General features: G+C 39.1%; 1 protein-coding gene and 1 pseudogene across 3 annotated transcripts in view; one reads left to right on the top strand and one right to left on the bottom strand.

Moving 5' to 3' along the window:
- Positions 1–24,579, top strand: part of DST (dystonin) — a 541,070-nt gene that overhangs the window by 14,900 nt on the left and 501,591 nt on the right. The gene's annotated exons all lie outside the window — the stretch shown is intronic.
- LOC126013601 (superoxide dismutase [Mn], mitochondrial-like) lies at positions 4,160–6,250 on the bottom strand (annotated as a pseudogene).

Below are 24,579 nucleotides of genomic sequence, written 5' to 3' on the forward strand. Positions count from 1 at the left end.
ATTGGATATCAGTTGAACTTTCTGTCGTTCTCATCTGATTATTTATTTGCATTTCTTGTAATTCTCCAGGAAGATCATGACTTTTAGAAGTTATTGAATTTTTTTTTTTGGTTTTTGGGCCACACCCGGCGGTGCTCAGGGGATACTCCTGGCTGTCTGCTCAGAAATAGCTCCTGGCAGGCCCGGGGGACCATATGGGACACCGGGATTCGAACCAACCACCTTTGGTGCTGGATTGGCTGCTTGCAAGGCAAACGCCGCTGTGCTATCTCTCCGGGCCCGAAGTTATTGAATTTTTATGTTATTTTTAAATCTTTTTCTTTCTTCTCCTTGTCTACCATCACCATTCCACCAACTCTCTCAAATTTTGGGTAAAAAAAAAAAAAGACAAGCTCCTGCTCTTCTTTTAAAACACAGCTAATTGATCGTATTCACAGGGTCCATGGAATACTAGAGATAGATCTAGGGGACTAGTGAAAGTAAGGTATGAGTTAAGTTCTTTTAGCTATTTCCCAGACCCATAATTTGCCTTGCATGGGGCAACCAGATTCAATGCCCAGTATCTCATATGGTACCTTGAGCACAGCAGTGATTCCTGAGCACAGAGCCAGAATCCTAAATATGGCTCCTAAGAGCCATATTTTGTGGTGCACAAACTAAGTCTCTGTCCCTATAACCATTCATCTGTTTTCAATATCCAAACATTTGCTTTTTTCTGAAAATATCATAGAATATGTATATATATTTTGTTTATTCATTCAGCAATAATGAATATTGGACTTTCTCCCAATTTTTAGTTCTAATAAATCTGCTATAAATATATAAATAAATTTTGCTATAAATATTTACTTAAATATGTATGGCATGTGTTTTCATTTATTTTAGGCAGAGTAACTAGAAATAGAATTACTAGCTTATATAATAAGTTAATGGGTTTTTGTGGGGGGGGGCACATCTAGTGACATTAGGGGTTATTCTAGTAACCCCTAGGAGTTACTCCTGGCTATGTGCTCAGAAATTGCTCCTGGCTTGGGAGACCATATGGGATGCCGGGGATTGAACCCAGGTCTGTCCTAGATGAGCTGCATGCAAGGCAAATGCGCTACTACTGTACTAACGCTCTGGCCCCTAATGTGTTCTTATTATGAAATTGTCAAACACTTTTTAAAACGATTGTCTAAAAATGTTCTTCCCAAAATCCTGAGTGATATTACAGTGGGTAGAGCATTTGCCTCACAAATGCCTGGCATCCCTGGCATCCTATATGGCCTGCTGAGCCTACCAGGGATGATCCCTGAATGCAAGGGTATGCTCCAAAAAACAAACAAAAATGTTCTTAGTTTCTTGACAACCTTGGATATCCCTGTTATTATTTATTCTTTGGCTTTTAGCTATTATAATAGGTCTAAAGTGGGATTTGTAGTTTTAATTCACATTTTTCCAGTGACTCATTTTATTAATATTATTCCTCATGACTGACTAATAGATTTTTTTGGTGATATGTTTTTTGTTTTTGTTTTTGTTTTAATGCTAGGAATTACCCTCTGAGCTCTACACATGCATTCACCTTATCACCAAAGCACTGTACAGATTTAATGCGATCCCTCTAAAGATACCCATGACATTCTTCAAAGAAGAGGATCAAACACTTCTGAAATTCATTTGGAACAATAAACACTCACAAATAGCTAAATCAATCCTTGGGAAAAAGAAGATGGGAGGCATTACTTTTCCCAATTTTAAACTGTATTACAAAGCAATAGTTATCAAAACTTTATTGAAATAAAGACAGATCCTTAGATCAGTGGAATAGGCTTGAGTATTCAGAAAATGTTCCCCAGTCATAAAAATCACTTAATTTGTGATAAAAAGGGCAAGAAATTCTCAATGGAGCAAGAAAAGCCTCTTCTACAAGTTGTGTTGGCACAACTGGTTAGCCACTTGCAAAAAAGCAAACTCAGACCCCCAGCTAACACCATGTACGAAGGTAAAAATCCAACTTGATTAAAGACCTTGATAGCAGACCTGAAACCATAAGGTATATAGAACATGTAGGTAAAACTCTCCATGACATTGAGACTAAAGGCTTCTTCAAGAAGGAAACAGCACTCTCCAAAAAAGTGGAAGCAAAATTAAACAGATGGGACTATATTTAGCTAAGAAGTTTCTGTACCTCAATGGAAATAATGTCTAGGATACAAGAGTCACCCACTGAATGGGAGAAATTATTCACCCCATATCCAATATCCATCAGATAAGAGACTAATATCACAAAGAACAAGAACTATCAGTGCTGGAGGGGATATGGAGAGAAAGGAACTCTCATTCACTGCTGGTGGGAATGCTGTCTAGTTCAGCCTTTATGCAAAACAATATGGAGATTTCTAAAAATACTGGAAATGAACTCCCATATGATCCATCTATACCACTCCTAGGGATATACCCTAGGAACACAAAAATACAATTAAAAATCCCTTCCTCACACCAATATTCATTGCAGTGCTATTTACAATAGCCAGACTTTGGAAACAACCAAGATGCCCTTCAACAGAGAAATGGCTAAAGAAACTGTGGTATATATACAAAATGGAATATTATTGTATTCAGCAATCAGGAGAGATGAAGTCATGAGGTTTTCCTATACATGGATATACATGGAATCTATTATGCTGAGTGAAATATGTCAGAGGGAGAGAGATATACACAGAATAGTCTCACTCATCTATAGGTTTTAAGAAAAATAAAAGACATTTTTATAATGATTCTCAGAGATAATAGAGATGAGAGCTGGAAGGTCCAGCTCATGATATGAAGCTCACCACAAAGAGTGGTATGTGTATTTAGAGAAATAACTACACTGACAACTAACATAACAATGTGATGAATGAGGGAAGTAGAAAGCCTGTCTCAAATACCAGTGTGGGGGGGTAGGAAGGTGGGAGATTTGGGACATTGGTGATGGGAATGTTGCACTGGTGAAGGGGGGTGTTCTTTATATGACTGAAACCCAACCACAATCATGTTTGTAATCAAATTGTATAAATAAAGTTATTAAAAATAATAAAGAGGGGCCAGAGAGATAGCATGGAGGTAAAGCATTTGCCTTGCATGCAGAAGGTCGGTGGTTCAAATCCCGGCATCCCATATGGTCCCCTGAGCCTGCCAGGAGCGATTTATGAGCATAGAGCCAGGAGTAACCCCTGAGTGCTGCTGGGTGTGACCCTAAAACTAAAACTAAAATAAAATAAAATAAAGAAAAAAGAGGGCCAGAGAGATAGCATGGAGGTAGGGTGTTTGCCTTGCATGCAGAAGGACAGTGGTTCAAATCCCGGCATCCCATATGGTCCCCTGAGCCTGCCAGGAGCTATTTCTGAGCATAGAGCCAGGAGTAACCCCTGAGCACTGCCTGGTGTGACCCCAAAACCAAACCCCCCCCAAAAAAAGAAAAAGATATTACTGTAATAATACACAGAGAGACTAAAGATGAGGGTTGTAAGGTCTGACCCATGTTATGAAGCTTACCACAAAGTTCAATTAGAGAATAACTACACTGATACTTATCATCACAGTGGTAGTGAGTGAGAGAAATTAAAAGTCTGTCTCAAATTCAGGTAAGTGGTGGTGAAGAAGGGTATTGTGGTGCATTGGTGGTGAAAATGTTGCACTGGTGAAGGGGGGGGTGCCCTTTTATATACATGAAACCCAAATACAAACAGTTTGTAATCATGGTGCTTAAATGCATTAATAAAGAAAAAAGAAAACAATAGAGGAGTTATGCATTATTTGTCTAAGGATTCTCTTTTACACTGTTGAGACCAAAATGGTAAAATTTCTAGACTCCCTTTGTCCAAGTCTCTGATCCGTTTTGGGCTTCAGGCCATGCTGCTGCAGATCAGACTTGAGCATAAACTGTGTGCGCAGGGTCTTTGGTGTCATAATAGCAAGATACGGTTTGAAGCAGTATGCTGTTCTCTGTGGCCAAGGACAAAGTAACAAGATGAAGCTGTGCAAATTTTCTTTGCCTCATTGTTAGGCTCATAAAATGCCAGATAAGGAAGGCTCAACTGCGTAGGCTGCAGACTCGGGGCCTGGGAATGAAACATTAAGCCAGGTCCGACCAAGGCACACCCCACAATGAACTAAGGTCTGTGGTCCCCTGCTATGGTCCTGGTTGGAACAAGGGGGCAATCTGTAGGCAGCCTTGCTCCTTGTTGAAGCCAAGCCAGCCTCAGCCCCAGCTCAAGCCCCAGACGCCCAGTAGGGCTGTCCGTTTTCCCTTGAATTTCTCGAAGGAACCCAAGTCCCCTTGATGGCATCCAGCAGCACCCCTTCAGGCTCCCTGCCACTGTTTGGGCTCATATTCGTTCTGAAAATGGCAGGTTGATGTGACCTCCACCGTTGAACTGGAAGGCAGGTTGCAGGGCTGCCTGCTTGGTCACTTCGCCCTTGGTCAACGCCTCCTGGCACTTGCCCTTGGTAGCGTTCAGTTTGTCCACGTGGGTGTTGCAGTGCTTGCTGAGGTGCAGCTGTGAGTCCAGGCACCACAGGCTCTAGGCACTGTAGTCCTGAGGCAGGTAGGGGAGGCTGCACTTATGCTGGGGTCCCAGAGTCCCTGCCCACGCTGCAAGTCACCTGCCCGGCACAACAGGGTGACAAACCGGGCCGGAGCGATAGCACAGTGGTAGGGCATATGTCTTGCATGGGGCCAACCCAGGACAACCCAGATTTGATCCCTGGCATCCCATGTGGTCCTCTGAGCCTGCCAGGAGCGATTTTTGAGCATAGAGCCAGGAGTAAACCCTGAATGCCATCAGGTATGGTCCCCAACCCCCCCTCCATAAAAAGCAAAAACATGGTAACAACCTCTGCCCCAGGGCCTGGGCCTGGCTCTGAGCCACAACCACAGTAGAATTCAGTTAATTCTGTTCAGCTTCTAGTTGCAAATGGGAAACATGACATGGTTTTACTTTATTGTGACAAATGATAATCTTCTAATAAATTTATTCCTAATTTTCCGTTTTGTAAAATATTGTAACATTTTGCTATCTAGAAGATAATGCTACTCCTGTAATACTAAAAAAAAATCCGGGGCCAGGCGGTGGCGCAAGAGGTAAGGTGCCTGCCTTGCCTGTGCTAGCCTTGGACGGACCACAGTTCGATCCCCGGCGTCCCATATGGTCCCCCAAGCCAGGAGCAACTTCTGAGCACATAGCCAGGAGTAACCCCTGAGCGTTACCGGGTGTGGCCCAAAAACCAAAAAAAAAAAAATCCATCTATTTCATCATTATATAGATATTTTAGGGCTCAGTAGATATTTACTTGAAAATTTTTTTGAGGGTGTTCTATTTCATCCTTGCCAACTTTTCTGAATTTCCCTCTAGTTTCAGAAAACAAATTGATTGAAATTCTTGAACTATCTTCAGCTTTAGAGAAGACAATATGTGCTTCACTGTAAACTTAAACACATTTATTTAACTATTAATTAAATCATAATAAGATAAACAACACTAGGCAATTAATGTAAAAAGAAAAGTAAAACTTTCACATTAAGAAGGAAATATGCAGGCTGGAGCGATAGACTGTGATAAGACATTTGCCTTGATTGCGGCTAACGCAAAGCAGACTCTGGTTCAAATCCTGACATCCCATATGGTCCCCTGAGCCTGCCAGGAGCAACTTCTGAGTGCAAAGCCTCTGAGTGTCAACAGGTGTGACCCAAAAACAAACAAACATATAATAATTATGCAGAGCAGCCATGGTGATAGTATAGTAGATGGGGCTTTTGTCTTGCATGCAGCTGAACTGGTTCTATCCCCTCCAACACCCCATATGGTCCTCCGAGCACTGCTGGGAGTGATTACTGAGCACAGAGCCAGGAGTAACTCCTGAACATCACCAGGTGTGGTCAGACACCCCACACCAAAAAATAATTGCATAGAAGAAAGGCCATGAACAAGTTTTAAATAACTGCTGACAAACTCTGGAAAATTATAAAGATATTTTAAATAAGGGGCTAGAGTGATAGTACAGTGAGTAGGGCACTTGCCTTACATGCTGCCAACCCAGGTTGGATCCCTGACATCCCATTTAGTCCCCCAAGCACCGCCAGAAGTGACTCATGAGTACAGCTCTGGGAGTAACCCTGGAGCACTGCCAGGAGTGATCCCCAAACTCCAAGAAAGTGTTAAATAAATAAATCCCTGCCATTACCCACTTTCCAGGTGAGCTGCCTGAAGGAGGCTGCAGGCATGTGGAAACATTTCAGACCATTTTTCGTAATTGCTTACTATTTCAAAGCTACTTATAGGGCATCTGGAAGGAATCCCAAATACATTTGAGAAGATTTGATGAAACTATCTAGCTTGAATATCCTTAAAGTAACAATTATGTATGCTTTCTACTTGTTCTGGAGTCTTGTTGAGAATGCACTTTTAGCATCTGATTAAAACGATGTCACACTTTTATTAAAAATTATATATATATAATTATATATATATATAATTATATATAATATATATAATATATATATTGGTATGTGTGTGTGTGTGTGGCTCTTAAAACTCATCTGTGGATTCTCAGGGCAAAGGAAGAGCACACAGTTTAGAAGTTCTGCAGTGCACCCAGGAGACCCAAGCTCAATATCAGCACTGCATGGCCCCCTGAGAACAGAAGTTCTGAATCACAAAAGGAAATTCTACAGTAAGATAAGCAGATATTTTGGTCTTGTTAGGATTGTGTATTTTTTTTTTTTTTTGTCTTTTGCCACACCTGCTGATACTCAGAGGTTCTCAGATCTGTGCTTAGGAATTATTTCTGGTAGGCTCAGGGGACCATATAGGATACCAGGGATCGAATCTAGGTCAGCCACATGCAAAGCAAATACCCTCCCTGCTGTCTGGTCCCAGGATTGTGATTGTTTTTTGAAAAATTTCTACCAAGGAAATAATTGTTGAATTTTGGTTCCCACTATGGTTCAGCTATAAAATGGTGTAGATGATTTATCAATGATTCCTGGAGAAATAGCAACTTCACAAAGCCTCCCATTTTATAGCCTGCAACTTAAATTTTTGGTTCAGTTATTTTTTCCTGCATCATAGAGGCAGAAGGTAGTCTTAAGCTATGTGATCCAAGTTTTTTTTTAATAATGAGAACATGCATATCTGAGGAATACATGAGGTTACAGAAACTTCCAGGGAACTTGTTTTTTCTCCTCCCTTACTCATGCCATAGTGATTGAACAGGATGAAAAGCAGAGTGGAGAGAATACTGACCTGAAATGATGGTGGAGAAGAACTGAGCTCAAGCCCTTTTTTTAGTTCACTTTGGTAGGTCATTTAATATTGCAGAGGCTGATTGTTTAGGTAAACTAGAAAAAGCAATGTTCTATCTACTTATCTCTTTCTCCTTCCTTCCTTCCTTCCTTCCTTCCTTCCTTCCTTCCTTCCTTCCTTCCTTCCTTCCTTCCTTCCTTCCTTCCTTCCTTCCTTCCTTCCTTCCTTCCTTCCTTCCTTCCTTCCTTCCTTCCTTCCTTCCTTCCTTCCTCCCTCTTTTCCTCCCTCCCTCCCTCCCTCGCCTCCTTTCCCTCCCTCCCCTCCTTTCCCTTCCCTTACTTTCTGTCATGTTCTGAGACTACACCCAGGCTTCAAGGCTTACTTCTTCCTGGCTCTATACTCAGATATTGCTGGAGGAACCTGGGTGGGCCAAATACAAGGCAAGCACCTTAGCCCCATGTGCTATAACTCTTGTCCTGTCTTGTCCTTTTTATAGGATATTGTGAGAATCAGTGATAATAATAAAGTAATTTAAAATTTTATATTAAATCCTATTGAGTTAAATATAGAAAGACACATATACATCACTCATTCATCATGTATTTGCAAATTTATTAGTAACTATATTCTAACACATATAGAGCATCTTTAATTTTCTTTGCTCTTATTAGAAGTGTGGACCATTAATTTTTCAGATTCTTTTAAGAATCTATTTACTCATATAGAGTAAAGAGAAGGAAGAATAACTTGAGTTTCAGTGGTACAGAACATGCCAAATGATTTTTGTAGTTTTTAAGTTGGAAAATTTAGTAATTGGGTAGTTTATATTAACACCTAAAGTGATAGGTACAGCAAGCAGAATGACTGTCAGCTCCTCTGAAAATAGATCTTATTCTGCCCTAAATGCTCTCCTGGAGATGACCTAGTTATAGGGAAATGATAACTGCCATTTGCTAAGCCTTTTCTATCTTTACATCAGTTACTATCTCATTTAATCACCACTTGCCTAATTTTGGGTTCTAGGTTCCTGGAACTAAAATTCCTATCCATGCTTTGACCATCCATGCTTCCTGCTACCTAGAATTAGAAAAGTGAAGGTGAATTACAAACAACTGCACTGCTAGAAAATATAATTGCCGATAATTTTCTAACCCCCACTAAATGACCACTCTGTAAATTCATATCTATTCAAAGTATCTTTCAAAATAAATTCTAAATATATAATTTTGAAACAGAAGCAAAACACAAAAATAAAGAGCTTCACTGCTATTAGCCTTTTCGAAGTTTCCTAGAAATCAGTGTTAATTTATATTACTTAACTTCAAAAACTCAGACTAACCTCTGAACTTGCTCTTCATTTTAGGGGTAGGTAGGATTCAGAAACCCTTAGCTTAAGAAGTGAGGTTTGGGGGCTGGAGCCATAGCACAGTGGGGTTGGGTGATTGCCTTGTATGCAGCCCACTGAGGCTCAATCTCCCGCATCCCATACTTTCCCTGAACAGTAACCCCAGAGCATTTCCAGGTGTGGCCTTCAAAACAAAGATATGAAGCCCTCTAAGTTCTGCTTTTTTAATTTTTGAGTCTGTACAGAAATGATTTGCACTCTTGAATCTCTTCTCTCTTTTTTTTTATTCTGTATGCTATATATTTTTTTAATTTTTATTTTGATCATATTGGCTTACATATCTTTTACAGTAGTATTTTAGGTACATATTAACATTGAATCAGGGGAATACCCATCACCAAATTTGTCCTCCCTCCATCCCCGTTCCTTTCCTGCAATAATATCCCCACCATCACCCCCCGGGCTTCTAGAGTAGGTGGTCCCCTCTTTGTTTAGCTTACTATTAGTGATTATATGAATCTCTTCTCTTAATGTTCCTTTTCAAACAGTGGAATTTACATGTTTTTAGAGTTATTGGAAAAGAATGATTAAAACAAACAGTAATTTTTTTTTTTTTTTTTTGTGGTTTTTGGGTCACTTCCGGCAGTGCTCAGGGGTTACTCCTGGCTCCATGCTAAGAAATTGCTCCTGGCAGGCACGGGGGACCATATGGGACGCTGGGATTCGAACCGATGACCTCTTGCATGAAAGGCAAACGCCTTACCTCCATGCCATCTCTCCAGCCCCACAAACAGTAATTTTAACATGTACTTGTATTGCATTCATTCTCTCCATTACTATTAGAAAGAAAAATGTGCACGTGTTTGCCACTGATCTTAGTAAATGTGTTTGTTGGGCCGAAGTCCACTTTGTCACTACCTTTGACTCAGCTGTAGTCTGCTGTTTACATTTTTGATGTGGCAGAACAGAAAAAGCCAGAAGCTGAATTTTAAATAACATTCCTTCTTGTTTAGACTCTCTTAAGATTTCTAGTATACCTGGCTATGTACTGGGTATCACAAGATGTGGTAACATTGCTGTACTTCAATTTTTCTAAAAGTCTAAAAATAAATAGCATGCCTTTAGCTATTCTCTGAGAAACTATGACAATGGGCCTTTTAATTAAAGCTGAAGGAATGTGTGTAGTAGAAAAACAGAGATATTAATAACTGATAGGGAGAGTGTATCAGAATGAGCCAGAGCAGTACTGAAGAAAAAATAATTAGATATATTTGGCAAGCATATGTTGTTCAAGGAGCAGTAGGGAAATCTCTTAGTGGATATCAACATTTGGTTTTAGAATATGCAACAACTTTTATTTTTGTTTTGTTTTGTTTGGAGTCACATGTGGAGTTTCTCGTGGCCCTGCACTCAGGAATCACTACTGGAGGTGACCATCTGGGTCACCATATGGGGACCATATGGGATGTCCAGTATGAAATCCAGGTTGTCCTTGTGCAAGGTAACTTACTTGCTGTACTACACTCCCAATAATTTTATTTTATAAAATAAAATAGACTTTTTTTTATTAATTACCTTAATTAAACGTTGGTTACAAGGTTGTTCATAATACAATTGGGTATTTTCTTCACAAATACACAGTTATTTATGATTGAGTTTCAGTCATACAATGTACAACATCCTTCACCAGTGCACATTTCCTGCCAACATTGTCCCCAGTTTCCCTCCTCTAGCTCTCCTTACTGCCTACTTCTAGGGCAGATCACCACCTCCTCATCCTTCTTCCTCCTCCTCCTGCTTTCTTCTTCCTCCTCCTTTCTCCTCTTTCCTCTTCCTCCTTTCTCTCCCTCCTTCCTCCTTCTTCTTCTTTTTCTTCCTCCTTTCTCTTTCCTCTTCCTCCTTGTTCATTCTTACTCCCCTCCTTTTTTTTTTACCTCCTTCCTCACCCCTCCAATTATTGTTAATGATGGAAATCCTGCTTTATCTCCTTTCAGCACCCAATTTTTGTCCAGAGTAATCATTTTCAACTCTCATTGTCATGATACTGACAATTTTCTGCCCTAATTGCACTCCCCCATTATTTGTGTCAAATTTTCCACCATGGATTGGTTCTCTAGGCCCTCATTTCTATTGTCTCTGGATATTGTTACTCCAATCTTTTCTTTTCTTTTTTTATGTCCCTCAAATGAGTGTGATCATATTATGTCTGTCTATCTCTTTTACTAATTTCTCAGCATAATACTCTCCATATTCATCCATGTGAATTGGCTTCATTTTCCCTGTGTAATATTCTATTGTATTTCAGTATAGATGTACACTGCTTCTTTATGCATTCATCTGTTCTTGGAACTTGGGTTGTTTTTTGATTCTGGCTATTGTAAATAGTGCTGCAATGAGCATAGGTATGCAGATGGCTTTTCTAGATTTTGTTTTGTGTTCCTAGGGTATATTTCTAGGATTGGTATTGTTGGGTAATATAGAAGTTCAATTTCTAGTTTTTTGAAGAGTATTCATATTGTTTTCCCCAAAGGCTGGACCAGTCAACAATCCCACCAACAATGAATGAGAGTTTCTTTCTCTCCACCCACATCCACACCATCACTGATTGTTCTTGTTATTTGTGATGTGTCCCAGTCTCTGTGGTGTGAGCTGGTATCACATTGTAGTTTTGATTTGCATTTCCTGATGATTATGATGGAGAACCATAGAAAAGAAACATGTTGGAAGGAAGCCATAGAAGAAAAAAGGTTGATAAACACTGATCTAAATTCAGACAAGACTCAGCTGCTTGATGTTCAGAATCCTCTTCATATTTTTGGCACTTGCCAATTACTAGAATTCCTCTGCTAATTTTATTTTGTAGCCAACTCCTACTCATGTTCCAGAATGAGGATTAGACATGACCTCTTCCCTTCCTGTGTCTCCCAGTCCTCAGCCTACTCCTAGTTTACCCTTTAATGTGGAATGAGAGCAGCCTCTGTGAGGATTTATCCAGTTGTCTTCTTGAGGCAGCTACTAAGGAGTTTGTGTGGTAGGTTTTATGGAATGGATTGTTTTATGGAATGGATTCCATACATTTTATGGAATGGATTGTTACTGTAGCTATTTGAAGAAAGGGATTTAGTGGGTGAATTAATTGTAGAGTCACTACTAAAGCATACTTTAGAAAAACACTAACATGGTTGAAATTTGGTTTTGCTCTCTTTCCCCCTCTCTCTCCCTCTTTTTTTTGTCTTCTGCACTACTTTTAGATGACTTCGACTCCTGGGCATATTATTTTGCCTCACAAACTGCATCTAGTTTGTACTACTAGAATTTAATTTAGTTTGTACTAATTGTAAGTGCCTCTGAACTTCTGAAATAAAAATTTCCCCTTTTTTAATGAGGCTTAAAATGAAAATGCTTTATTGATAACACTATTGGACTTTTGAAAGATGGAGAATGCATGTCAGAAATTGGAGAAACTGCCATGTTCTACTCAGTCTTTTTGATGTGATTTGTTTGGCCTTCCTTGTGCTTTTTAGGCCAATCTGTTGGGATCAGGAGCAGGATTTGGTTTAATTGCATGCTTTTATTGAGCTGTAATTCTCATGCCATGAAACCCTTTATTCTAAAACTGTACAATTCACAACTTGGAAGATATTCATTCATTGGTACCTTCAACCTAAAGATTGATTCCCAAATATTTTTTTCATCTCCAAATATGGTGGAATGGACTCTTTTTTTTTTATTGTGACTGAAGTTCATTTACATAGAATTATTTACGATACATAGTGACAATGAATGAAGGGCATTCCCACCACCAATTTTATCCTCCCTCCACTCTTGTTCCCAGCATGTCTCCCACATCTCCCTCCTTTACTCCCCAGAATTCTACTGCAAATGGTCACCGCCTTACAGCTTGTTATAGGTTGGGTATCTATTCTGTTTGGTATTCCAGTCTGGTCATTTTTTTTATTTACACTACATGTTCATATGACTGGTCCTGGTATCATTCTTTTCCCCACTCAATTTATGAGGCTGAATGATTCAAATTATGCTATTCTGTTGGAGGTAAAAAGGTTAAGGAAAAGAGGAGAAAAAATTTGGTATCAACTACTAAAAAAAATCACTGAATAATATCCACAAAAGTGGAAAAGAAAGAAAAAAGTGAAAGAAAAAGGAGAAGGAAAATAATATAAAAAAAAACAAACAAAAAATAAAACAAAAGAACACTAGAAAAAGTGCTGCAGTGGCAGGGTTTGTGTTACCCCACTTTTTTTTTTTTTTGTATAGGCACAGCAAGTATTGGGGAAGGAAGGAAATTCCCATGGCCTAAGAGATTCAGGGTTTCTCCACCCTTGAAGCATATTGTCATGGGAACAACCACTGGCTCCATATCTTCTCATTGCCTTATCCCAGGGATTTTTTTTGTTTTTTGTTTTTTGTTTTTTGTTTTTTGTGGTGTCAGGAACCTTTCTGTTGTGGATGAGAAAATAAGGCCATTATAGCAAGCAATCTTGGTATTTGCGCAGGTCCTAGGACAGGGCCTAGGATAGAGTCTTTAAGGTTCTAGAGGTACTGTTCCACCATTGTTAGTGTGTTCAGTTTTCTGTATCATGTGCTCCATGTTTTTGCTCGTTCCCTAAGTTGAAGTCTAGGAAATTATGGTTTCAATGGTTCTGCTCAGTCTCTGTTGTCAGAATTGGGCCTCTGTACTAAGAAGTCTTGATTTTTGTAAAAGACCTGGGCTATAGCCTAGCGTAGGGTTTTCCTTAATGATCTCAAGGTACCTTCTGTTTAGTCACAGTTGTCAAAGTCAGTTTTCTGTAGTTAGCGCTCTTATTTTTCATAGTTCAAAGGACGATACTTCTTCTGATTTCCACTTAGTGTTAGGTGATGTGATAGGACCTCCTGGTCTTAGGTCAAGTTTTCATTTCCTCGCTGTCCTCGTTGTCATATTAACACTAGCACAAGTATATCTCCCAATGCAGCTTAGTTCCTGGTGTTGTTGCATGGGTTTGTTTCAGTTCTACGTCTGGGATCTGGGATTTGAGAATGAACTAACACTGTCCAATCTTGTGGAGACTGAGTTGTGTCCACATGACATACGTCCAGGATGGAAGGCATCCTTGTATAAAAAGTGTGAGTTCTTAAGATAAGATCTTGTGTCTGAGTCCATGATTTCTCCTTATTTACTGTACCTATACAAAAACGTATGGTGTCCTTTTGTATTGCTGGTGCTATTCCAGGTAAGGATGACAGACCACACGTACAGTATCTGTGGTGTGGTCTGTGCTTTTATCCCAGGCAAGACGTTTTCTTGGTTTTTGACCAAGCAGCACCAAAACTGGTGAGGGTAGAGATAATATGTATATATAAAAATAGATTATATAGATAAAATTGAGATATATAAAAAAAAGGAAATTGAGAAAAAAAAAAGGGAGAAAAGGTATTTGAAAGGAGAAAGGGATTGGGGAGGCTATCTGTATGTTTAGGAATACATATCTTAAGATACATTTTTAAAAAGGTATTAAGCTAACATAGGCAATATAGGCCTTCCAATTAGGTCTTCTGACATATTCTTGTGGGGAGCGAAAGCCAAGGTACTTTTTTGTATCACAGACTTTGGTCTAGAGTTTAATATATGATTTGCGGCATTTCAGAGTCCTATAGTGTCCTTGAGCTAGGGGTTTTGCTGCAGCTGAATCCGGTATTATGCAACCGTCCACGATTTGAAGAGGGTGAGAGGGGTCACAAGCTTGAGTCAGAAGGCTTATTGGTTGTGGTTTCTTGCTGAGACACAAGATGAGGGATCAAGAGGGTGTCTTTCATTGAGGAGCTGGATGGTGGTCTGTTGGGAAGGAGGTCGGTCTTGGTGCCTACCAAGTTAAAAATTGAGGGTAAACAGGGTTAAATAAGGGGGAGATAACAAATCCAGGTTGGGATATGGGGGGGGGTTTAGAAAGGTCTCTGGGTGTGGAAAGGCAATATAGAAGAAGGGCTCTATACATTGTATAGATAAAATGTTTAAGGCTAAGGCTCTGTAGTCAGATAGGACAACTGTATAGAAAGTAACGTTTACTTAGACACTGACTTCAGAGATCTATTTGAGTGCTATCCTCCATACTTAGTATATTCCATTTCCTTACCTACAAATAGTCAAGAATAAGAATATTTTGGACTATGTTAAAAAGGGTATATGCCTGCGCGCTTTTGAAAAAGGTTGGGATAAATCTGCTTTGGCTAGCTGTCCAGTCCAGTGCCCACCACATGCCAGTGCAAGGGACCAAACTCCTGGCGTGCAGCTTCTCCAGGCCCAGCTTTTGCCTCTGTAGCTTGCAAATGAATGGATAGGGGCGGAGTTTTGCTCCACCCCATCCCATCCCCCAAGGCCCAGGTTACCAGATCAGGCCATGAAGACCCTCTGGCGTGGGAGAGTCTGGGCCCCCCGGCAAAATTTTCCCTTTTATCCCAAAACTTCCACCCTCCATCAGATTACCATGTCCCATATTGAATAATACAGCTAAATATAGTTAGTGAATAATAATTTCAGCCTTATTAATTTTAGGTTATTAATGACTGACAGGGAGACAGTAGCTAAAGTCTCATTTTGAAATTCATGACTTAAGGGGCTCCTTGCCTGTTCATGTTTCTGGCTATGTGTAGAACCTAGAATATTTCATGCAGGATTTTGGGTTATGTCATTCATCTATGGCAAAAAAATAATTTGAGAATTGCCTGTCTATAGCCAGATTTAGCCAATATTGTTATCTTTGTTCAGTGGCATTTATGCAATTATTTGAATATTTTATTGTGTTTCCTGGGTACCTTTTTAAAAGTGAACGAAAATTGAAAAAATGATTTTTATTTCCAAGGAATTTTTTTTTTTTGGTTTTTGGGTCACACCCGGCGGTGCTCAGGGGTTACTCCTGGCTGTCTGCTCAGAAATAGTTCCTGGCAGGCACGGGGGACCATATGGGACACCGGGATTCGAACCAACCACCTTTGGTCCTTGGATCGGCTGCTTACAAGGTAAACGCCGCTGTGCTATCTCTCCGGGCCCTATTTCCAAGGAATTAACCAAGAAAATTATGTCTCATCTAGCTTGCATACTTCAGAGAAAGATGTGAAAAATTATCATATGAGTCTAAATGAATTATTATCATAATTTTTGTCTTTTTTGGGGCCACACCCGGTGACGCTCAGGGGTTATTCCTGGCTATGCGCTCAGAAATCGCTTCTGGTTTGGGGGACCATATGGGACGCTAGGGGATCGAACCGTCCTACGGTACATCCTAGGCTAACACCAGCGAAGCAGATGCCTTACTGCTCCATGCCACAGCTCCAGCCCCCTAAGTGAATTCTTAATCTGAAATGGGTGCTCACTGAATTTAAACCTTCTCTAGTCTGTTTGATTGTGTTAAGGAAAATAAAAACAAAATCAAGAAACATGTATAGAATTCTGAATGTCAGTCCTTAGAGATTGTGTATAAAGGAGAGATATAACTAAGGAGCTTTTAGGTTTAAAATCTGAATCTCCTTTGGCTTTCTGCCTACTTCATTTCTTTTGTATTTGTTCAGCAACATATTATAGACAAGAAGGGCTGCCTATAAAAGGCTAGGTAGGAATGCCTGGTTCCCTTCAACTGCCCTCTCTTGGATGTTACTAAAAGGAGGGTGTTATTAAATTCTTCTAATGGCTGGAATCTAATAAATATCTCTGCTACACTACTTTAGGAGGGCCAGGGCCTGGAAAATCAGGATATGGGATAGGTCCCTAAGACCTACATCTTCAAACCATCACCTCTTTTCTTAACTGTTTGCTTGGGAGTGACTCAAAATAGCAAAAAGAAAAACATTTTTTGGGGGGCCATACCCAGTAACGCTCAGGGGTTACTCCTGGCTATGCACTCAGAAATCGCTCCTGGCTTGGGGGATCATATGGGTATAGAACCATGGTCTATATAGAATCATGTATAGAATCATGGCCGGGGTATAGAACCATGGTCTGTCCTAGGCTAGCGCCGGCAAGACAGACGCCTTACTGCTTGCACCACCACTCTGGCCCGCAATTTATTTTTTTAATATTTTGGAATGGGAGATAGTTCATATGGTAAGAGCACTTATTTAGCATGGATAAGGCCCTGATTTTGACTCTTAACACAATCCTATATGATCCTGGATATGGAAAGCATCTACTTTTTGTTGGCATCTGCCAAAAGGACTATTGGAAAGAGCTTGACAGGGGAAAGGATAAATGACTTTCTCTTTCTTGCTACTTATATCAGAGATGCCCGAGTCTCACTCAATCTCTAGTTTGTGTGTGTGTGTGTGTGTGTGTGTGTGTGTGTGTGTTTTTCTATACAGCCAACCTCATTACTCCCACTCCTAGGAACCGGCAGCATCAGGATTTTTATATTGATATTTGTACATAGCTTAGTGTGAGGTTTTCTCTTTTGCAATAATATGTCACATTTCAATTACAACTCTTGCATTTTTTAATAAAAATTTAGGGTTTCCAGTTTTTAATTTCTTGTTTAAACAATGAGTCAGCATTAATTATTTTCAGTTTCTGTGGTTCTCACTTCCTTTTTTGTCTTGCTCTGTCTTTTCTCTGCTGAGATTTCCTTGAGATTCTTGGGAACGCATGCTGTTTTGAAATCATAATAGGAGATTGATTCACGAAGTGAATCTAGAAGTGACTCACACATCAAATGATGCTTGGTATTGTGTTTGCTGAACTAGTCTTCAAAAACTTTTGTGGATACAGGACTGATACAAGCCAACATGTAATAGGAAGTACATCACTGTTGTCCTTTTAATCCTGTTCTATGCTTATGCCAGTCCCTGCTGAGTTCACTAACTGATACAGTATTTGAAATATGATCTTAGATGGCAATATTTGCATTTCAGCAGATTAGTCATAAATATGGCTCACTCTCTTGCTTTTTTTTGTAGGGCAGACCTTCTATGAAGTGCTCAGGGAATCTGGGGGCTACACCCTCTGATACTTATCATCTGGGCCAGTGGTTCAGTGTTAGTGACACTGGGGACCACCCTGGTAATACTTGGAGGTCTTTTAGTTGTTTGGTGCATTAAGTCTGAGATGAGGCATTGTACTGGGTTTGAGGAGAATTAGTCTTTCCATGGAGTTGTTTAAAACAGGCGTATGAATTTAGAACCTCCCATGCTAGGCATGTAATCTTGCACTTGAACTATCTCCCTGGTCCTGCAGTCTTATTCTTTAACAATTTTTTTTAAATAACTTTTTTTTTGTAGTTGTTCTCTAATCCTCATCAACTTTTGAAGCCTTGTTGCTGACTTCTTTCACAGTGCTCCTCCTTTCTTGTCTCTAACTCCTGTGAACTAATCACTTTCTCAGTTGTTTAGACCTCTTTCCTGAACAATTTGTTTATGTTACCTTTGTGTGCTAAGCCTTTTTTGATTTTTTGGGGGGTGGGCTAAATCTGTTTTCTTTTTTGAGAGGTGGGGTGGGGAAACAGGGGAAAAGCACATCTGGTGGTAATCAGAGCTTGCTTCTGACTCTACGTTCAGGGAATCACTCCTGGTGAGTTCTTAGGACCATATGGAGTTCTGGGTAGCAAACCCTAGTCAGCCATATGCAGGCAAGCTCTATCTATATAGCCCTGCTTCCTCATTTTGGAGTGTCTTTTCCAGGATGTATACTTCTTTCCCTGAAGTCTGGAGATCCCTGAAGCCTCTTTTCTTTAAAATCCATGTATCTAGAGAGCCAGCATATGTATGCAATCTCAGAGAGCCAGCGTGCACGTGCAAACTAAGAGCCAGCACATATGTGCAGCCTCAGAGAGGCAACATGCACAGGCCACCCATCCATCCCAACTGCAACCCCCACCACAAAGGAAGTTATTAATGCAAGAGTAAATTTATGTTTTAGTATGTATTATACAAGCACAATAAAGTAAATTATTTTGTGCCTTCTGGAAAGCAGGCTTAGGGGTGAGGGGAAACTGGAGACATTGGTGAAGTAGGGCTATATTGGTGGTAGGATTGGTATTGGAATTGCTGAATACCTGAAACAACTGTATTAGGAACAACTTTGTAAATCAATGTTTAACAGAATGGACAGCTAACAACAAGAGCTTACCTAAGCCGTTGTATTAATGACTTCATTGGAAATACAATCATTTTCACAAATGTGCTTGCTACTATACGTTTTTATCTTTTCTTTCTTTTTTAAAACGTTCTTCTCTTGTTCTCTTTTTCTTTCTATTCTTTTTCAATAACTTTGCTTTTACTTATTGAAAACAAATGTATTATGGTCAACTATGTAAACTATGTGATGCAGTCTTTAAATAAAGTAAAAATTATAAAGAAAATTTGAAGAAAGACATGCACATTGGAGCCCAGCAAAAATGATAGCAGTTAAAGTGTTAGCTGAGTGCTCTGAAAGGGTTTCTAGGAGAGAGAGCTAGAGTACTTGTGCCTTAAATCACTTTTATTTGTTAATTATTTTGTTTTGCCCAGTTTCTTTTTATCCTAAAAGTGGTTAATTTCTCTTGTTCGCTCTTTTTCTTCTTTCTTTGTTTTTTTTTTCTCTCTTCTCTTTCTTGCCCTTTCCTGTCTTAGTCTTTGCTTTGCCTGTCCCTACCCGAACAAGCTTTGTAAAAGGTTGATTTCTTTTTTTTAATTTTCTTTTATTCCATTGCTGAGAGGAGTAGGGGGTAATCTGAATGACTACACGTTTTGCCAGTAGTCTCTGCAGCTTCTAGATGAGAATAGCACTTATCCTGTTTATGTTCTTTTGACTGTATATTTTTGGATGACATATTGCCCACCTGTTAAGGGAAAAATTTATGAAAATAGATATTATAATAACTCAGATAGATGATAGATGCCTGTTAATTTTTTTCTCCACCCCCATCTTGATTCAGATATAGATGTGAACCCTTAACACACCATTTCTGTGCTAAGGAAGATTTTTCTTTATTCTTTTTGTCCTCATGTTTAAAATTCAGGGCCTCAGTGCCTATGACACATATTCAGAAAACTTCCTAACTTAGTGAGGGCTGGGGCCTGTTGGAAAGATAGCACATGAGAAAGCTGTTTATCTTTCATGAGGCTGACCTGAGTTATATTCCTAGGAACCATTTGGTACTCAAAACCCCTTCAAGAGTAATCTCTGATCACAGGGCCAGGAGTAACCCTTGAGTACTTACTACTGGGTATAGTTAAAAACAAAACAAAACAAAAAAACAACTAGTCATAACTTGAGAAACAGTTTTGGGGGATTTCTGACACTCCATATAGTCCCCTGAACACACCAAGAGTGACTCTTGAGCACAGAGCCAGAAGTAAACTCTGAGCAGAGCTGTGGCTAAAATAAAATAAAACAAAATAAAAACAAAACAAAATAAAATTAGTCACCCACTGTAAAATAAAAAAAAAAACTCTATGGGTAGGGGAGACTGGCCCCAGCAATGAGTTTCTAAACCCTTAGGCGGATGGGTCTGATGAAGCAGGGCTAGTGCTGGAGAAATAATACACCAAGCAGTGAGGAAAAGATTAACTCCAGTCAGCCTGCTTTTTGCTTCAGGGCCTCTCGGTCATGTGCTCATTCTCCTTACCCAAAGCCAGACTCCTTTCTTTATTTTCCAGAACCCCACACCAGGGTGGGGAAGATCCTGTACTCCAAGTGGGCTTTTTACAAACCAAAGGAAGAGCTTAGGGAAAAGGAAGTTTTGGGAAGGATTCACCCACAACCTACAAAGGCCCTAATCAATTATCCTTAATTTTCATAGAAACATAACCAAAAAGCAGCAAACTGCTAATGTAATATTGATCAGTATAATAGGAATTGGCCAAAAATATAATGTCCTGGTCCCCATTTTCCTACTTCATACTTTTGAAGATAAGATGTTTAAAAAATTTTTATTTATTTAAAAAATGTATCACAAAATTGACATAGTCGATTATAATACATTTGTTTCCAGATAAGTGAAAGTGAAGTTAAGGAAAGAAAATAAATGGAGGAGACAAGAAAAAAAATAAAGGAAAGAAAAAAGAAAAAGTTATTGTATCACCAATGAAGTCATTAATACAATGGCAGAAGTTTTAGTAAAATCTTGTTATATGTTTAGACTGTTAAATTGAGGTGTTCCTTTAGGGATGACAGCATCAAACAACTCAAGTTGTCCAGAAATTCAGATTTATGGTAATACGAATTTTAAGGCCATATACTCTACTGCAGGACCTTCTGGAGGAAATACCATTCAAACATGTTGCCTGCATTTGTGGGCTTGGTTGCAGCTGTCAGGCTTTTCTGGAAGAAGGGAGATACAGGGGAGGGTCTCACACTGTTAAGGATTCGAGAAAGCCCACTGTCTCAAATAAAGACCACGAATCTTCAGCAAATGCAACAGCAAAGCAGATTTATTGATTCAGCTAGCTGGGACGACTGGATCTGTCATGCAGACTGAAACTGGAGGCCCTAAGTAATTTAGGGAAGTATCTTTTATAGGCTTAAGGGGACTTGAGGGAAGGGTTCTTTTTGGAAAGTAGGACTTGTAGTATGCACCAATATCTTGTCCAGGCTCAAACACAATATCCAATCTATTGACATTACAGGGGAAATTTCAGAGCTAGCGTGGAGGACAAGAGTGGGAGTGAAAAAAAAACCAAAATGCAGAAGCTTTCAACTTAACAGGCATTTGCATTTTATCACTTAATTGAATTATTTGGGAAATTCCAAAGCAAGAGGGTGGAGGAGAGCAAGAGGGGAAAGCAAGAAACAGAAGCCTTCATCCTGACAGGCGCCTATATTTGATTATTATATTTAGCTATTATCTGTCATAATACACTTAGCACTTAACACTAAACACTTATTTCACTTAATTCTACCTTAACAACACTCTCTTCAAAAAAAGCTTTGGTTGATATCAGCCCAATACCTGGCATATCTGAAGTGTGGTCAGATTGGCATCCCCACAGGGGATGGCCAGTTATGAGGCCAGTGATGAGGAAGAGCCCTTGGAGAAACAATGATTCTGGGAGATGAAGGCAGAAAGCATGGTTTGGCACGGCAGGGCCTCAACCAGCCCTCTCCTCCCAAGATAACCAACTTTCTGCTGTGTGGTCTAGTGTACCCATGATCTCGTTTGAGAAAAGAGTGAGTATTAAGCTGGCCTGCTTTAACATGTAATAGTTTTTTTAAACTAAGCCTGCCAAAGAATTGTGTTGGTTTGTTCACATTTGTGAACATGAAGTCCCTGAGGCAAAGACAGAAGAGGTTAAGGAGTACCATGCGCTCTGGATTAACTTGCATTCACACTTATAGTTGTGAATTAGCCAGAAGAAAAATGAATTTCTCTCTTTTTTAAATCACTATTTTAAAAACATTTTATTACTTTATTTATAAACACTATGGTTTACATAATTGCTCATAACTTTCGTTTCTGCCATTCCATGTTCCAACACCAATCCTACTACAAATGTAAAATTCCCTCTATCATTATTCCTAAATTTCCACCTACTACCGTCTTCCCCCTTGGCATGAAAAATATACTTTATATTGCTTGTTTACAGGTAATTGGTAATAAATTTTTTAAGTTTAGCAAAAACCTGTGAAAATTATTATATTTCACAATTAAGTCATTAAGTTGGAAGGTTTACTAAACTATTTCTTGCTAGTTGATATTCCTATATATATTTATATATATTGTTTCTTAGCATTAGATGGTTTCTATGCCACCTTAACATGTAATTTGGTGTGTTCCTACTGGCATGATTGTAGTGAAAAATTTTGGAGGGTCTAATGGTAAGATGAAATCAGAAGACACATTGTCCTTTGATCTGTACGAAAACCAAGATCACTAATTACAGAAGACTGACTTTGACAACCATGACTGGGCAGAACTTATCCTGGGACCAATAAGAAAGACTCCAGCCTAAGCTTCATCCTAGGATTTGTACAATAACCAAAGATCTCTAATTCCAGAGGTCTGACTTTGATAATTGTGAATGAGCAGAATTTCTAGAATCATAGTTAAAGACTCTATCATAGGCTTCTTCCTAGGATCTGTGCAAAAAACCAAGGCCACTAATTACAGAAGACTGATTACAATAACAGTGATGGAACAGAACTTCTAGAACCATAAAGACTCTTATCCAAGGCTTTGTCCTTTGACTTTTGCAAATACCAAGATCTCTAGTTACAGAGACCTGATTTTATCATCCACAATTAGCAGAAAGTTTCCCTGCACCATAAAAAGACCTTGGGGTGTGAAAATGAGCATGTATGGAGATTGTAGTTGTTCCCATGACAGTATACTTCAAAGGCAGAGAAACCCTGTATCTCTTAGGCCAAGGGAATTCCCTCTCTAATTTTTCCAATACTTACTGTGCCTATGCAAAAAACAAAACAAAAAAAAAAAAGAAAGAAAAAGAAGAAGAAAAAGAAGGAAACACAAACCTTGCCACACCAGCTTTCCTTCCTCTTTTTTTCCCCTCATTCTCATGGTTATTATTTAGTTGTGGGTTTTTTGTTGCTGTTGTGCTTATTTGTAGTTGCTGGATTTTTGTTGTTGTTGTTTGGTTTGTTTTGTGTTTTGTTATGTTTTTCCCCTTCTTTTTAATTGATATTTATAATCTCTAGACAGACTCCTCCCAGTTTTTTTCTTTTTTCTTTTCCAAACAGAATCACAAAACTTGAAATATCTTGTTCTGTCTCATAAATTGAGAGGGAAAAAATGGGTGGTACCAGGACCAAACAGCTGTATGAACTTTGAGTAGAAATAAAAATGATCAGACTTAAACACCAAACCCAAAGTCAGTGACAACAGAATTGATACCCAATCTACAATAAGCTATACACAGAAGGTACCAGTTACACTTAGCAGTCTAGGGGGCAAAGGAGGGAGATATAAGATGCATACTAGAAATTTGGGTGGCAAGAGAACAATACTGGTGGTGTGAATGGCTCTGATTAGTTGTCACTATGCACCTTAAATATTACTGTGAAAGACTCATAATTCACTTTGTTCACAATAAAAATCAAAAAGAAATTTGGAGGTGTCAAGCCACTGCTCATTCAGCTACTCAGTCCAGGAATTACAAACTGTGTGGATAATATTGTGGTGGTAGTGGGGTGTGGTTACTGCTGCCAGGCCTTCCAGAAGTATTAGAGGGTACCCACACTCATTCTGATAAAATCCTGGAAATCTTAGCACAAATATTAGTATTCATGGAGTTTTAGTCAGTTAGGCATCTTTGCACAGATGAGTGATAAAGCAGTGAAGTTGGGCCATTGGTGAAGTTGTGGTTGTGGGTGCAGCTGTTGAGGCTTCAGCAGGGCTAGGTCTTGGCCTGTCCTTCCTCCCAAGATTACCCCAGTTTTCAGATTAGAGGCCGAATTACTATTTTAAAATTAGTATTATCATTTTTAATCAGCATTGAATCATATTACAACCTTGATTTTATTATAATCTAATAGTGAATAGACTATTTTTCTGTTGTTTTTAAAAGCATGCATATTTGTATGCTGGTATTAAAATAACAACATCGATTATAGTAAAGTAGAGCTGCACATTCAGATACATAATATATGGAGAGGTTAAAATAATGACCCAGAAAAGATATTTTAGGGTCTGAAGGAGGTTCAGAGGGCTTAAATATATGGCAAGAGTCTGAGAACTATATGTCCTCAGCACTGCTGAGTGTGTTATCCACACACACAGCAGTGCTTGGGATTTTTATGTGGTCATTATTGACAGTGTTTGACCAACCAGGGGATGTCAGAAATAAATCCCAAGGCTTCACACATGTAAGGTGAATACTCTACCAGAATGTTGGGTCCTCCCAAATGTCACTTTAGTCAACAATTATTAAAATCATTAAATAATTTAAAATAATTATTAATCAATAATCATTAAATAATTAAATAATAAATAATTATTAAATAATAAATAATTAAAATTATTAAATTTTAAATAAAAATGGCAAATT

Source organism: Suncus etruscus, chromosome 7, assembly GCF_024139225.1.
Source record: "Suncus etruscus isolate mSunEtr1 chromosome 7, mSunEtr1.pri.cur, whole genome shotgun sequence".
Classification (NCBI taxonomy): domain Eukaryota; kingdom Metazoa; phylum Chordata; class Mammalia; order Eulipotyphla; family Soricidae; genus Suncus; species Suncus etruscus.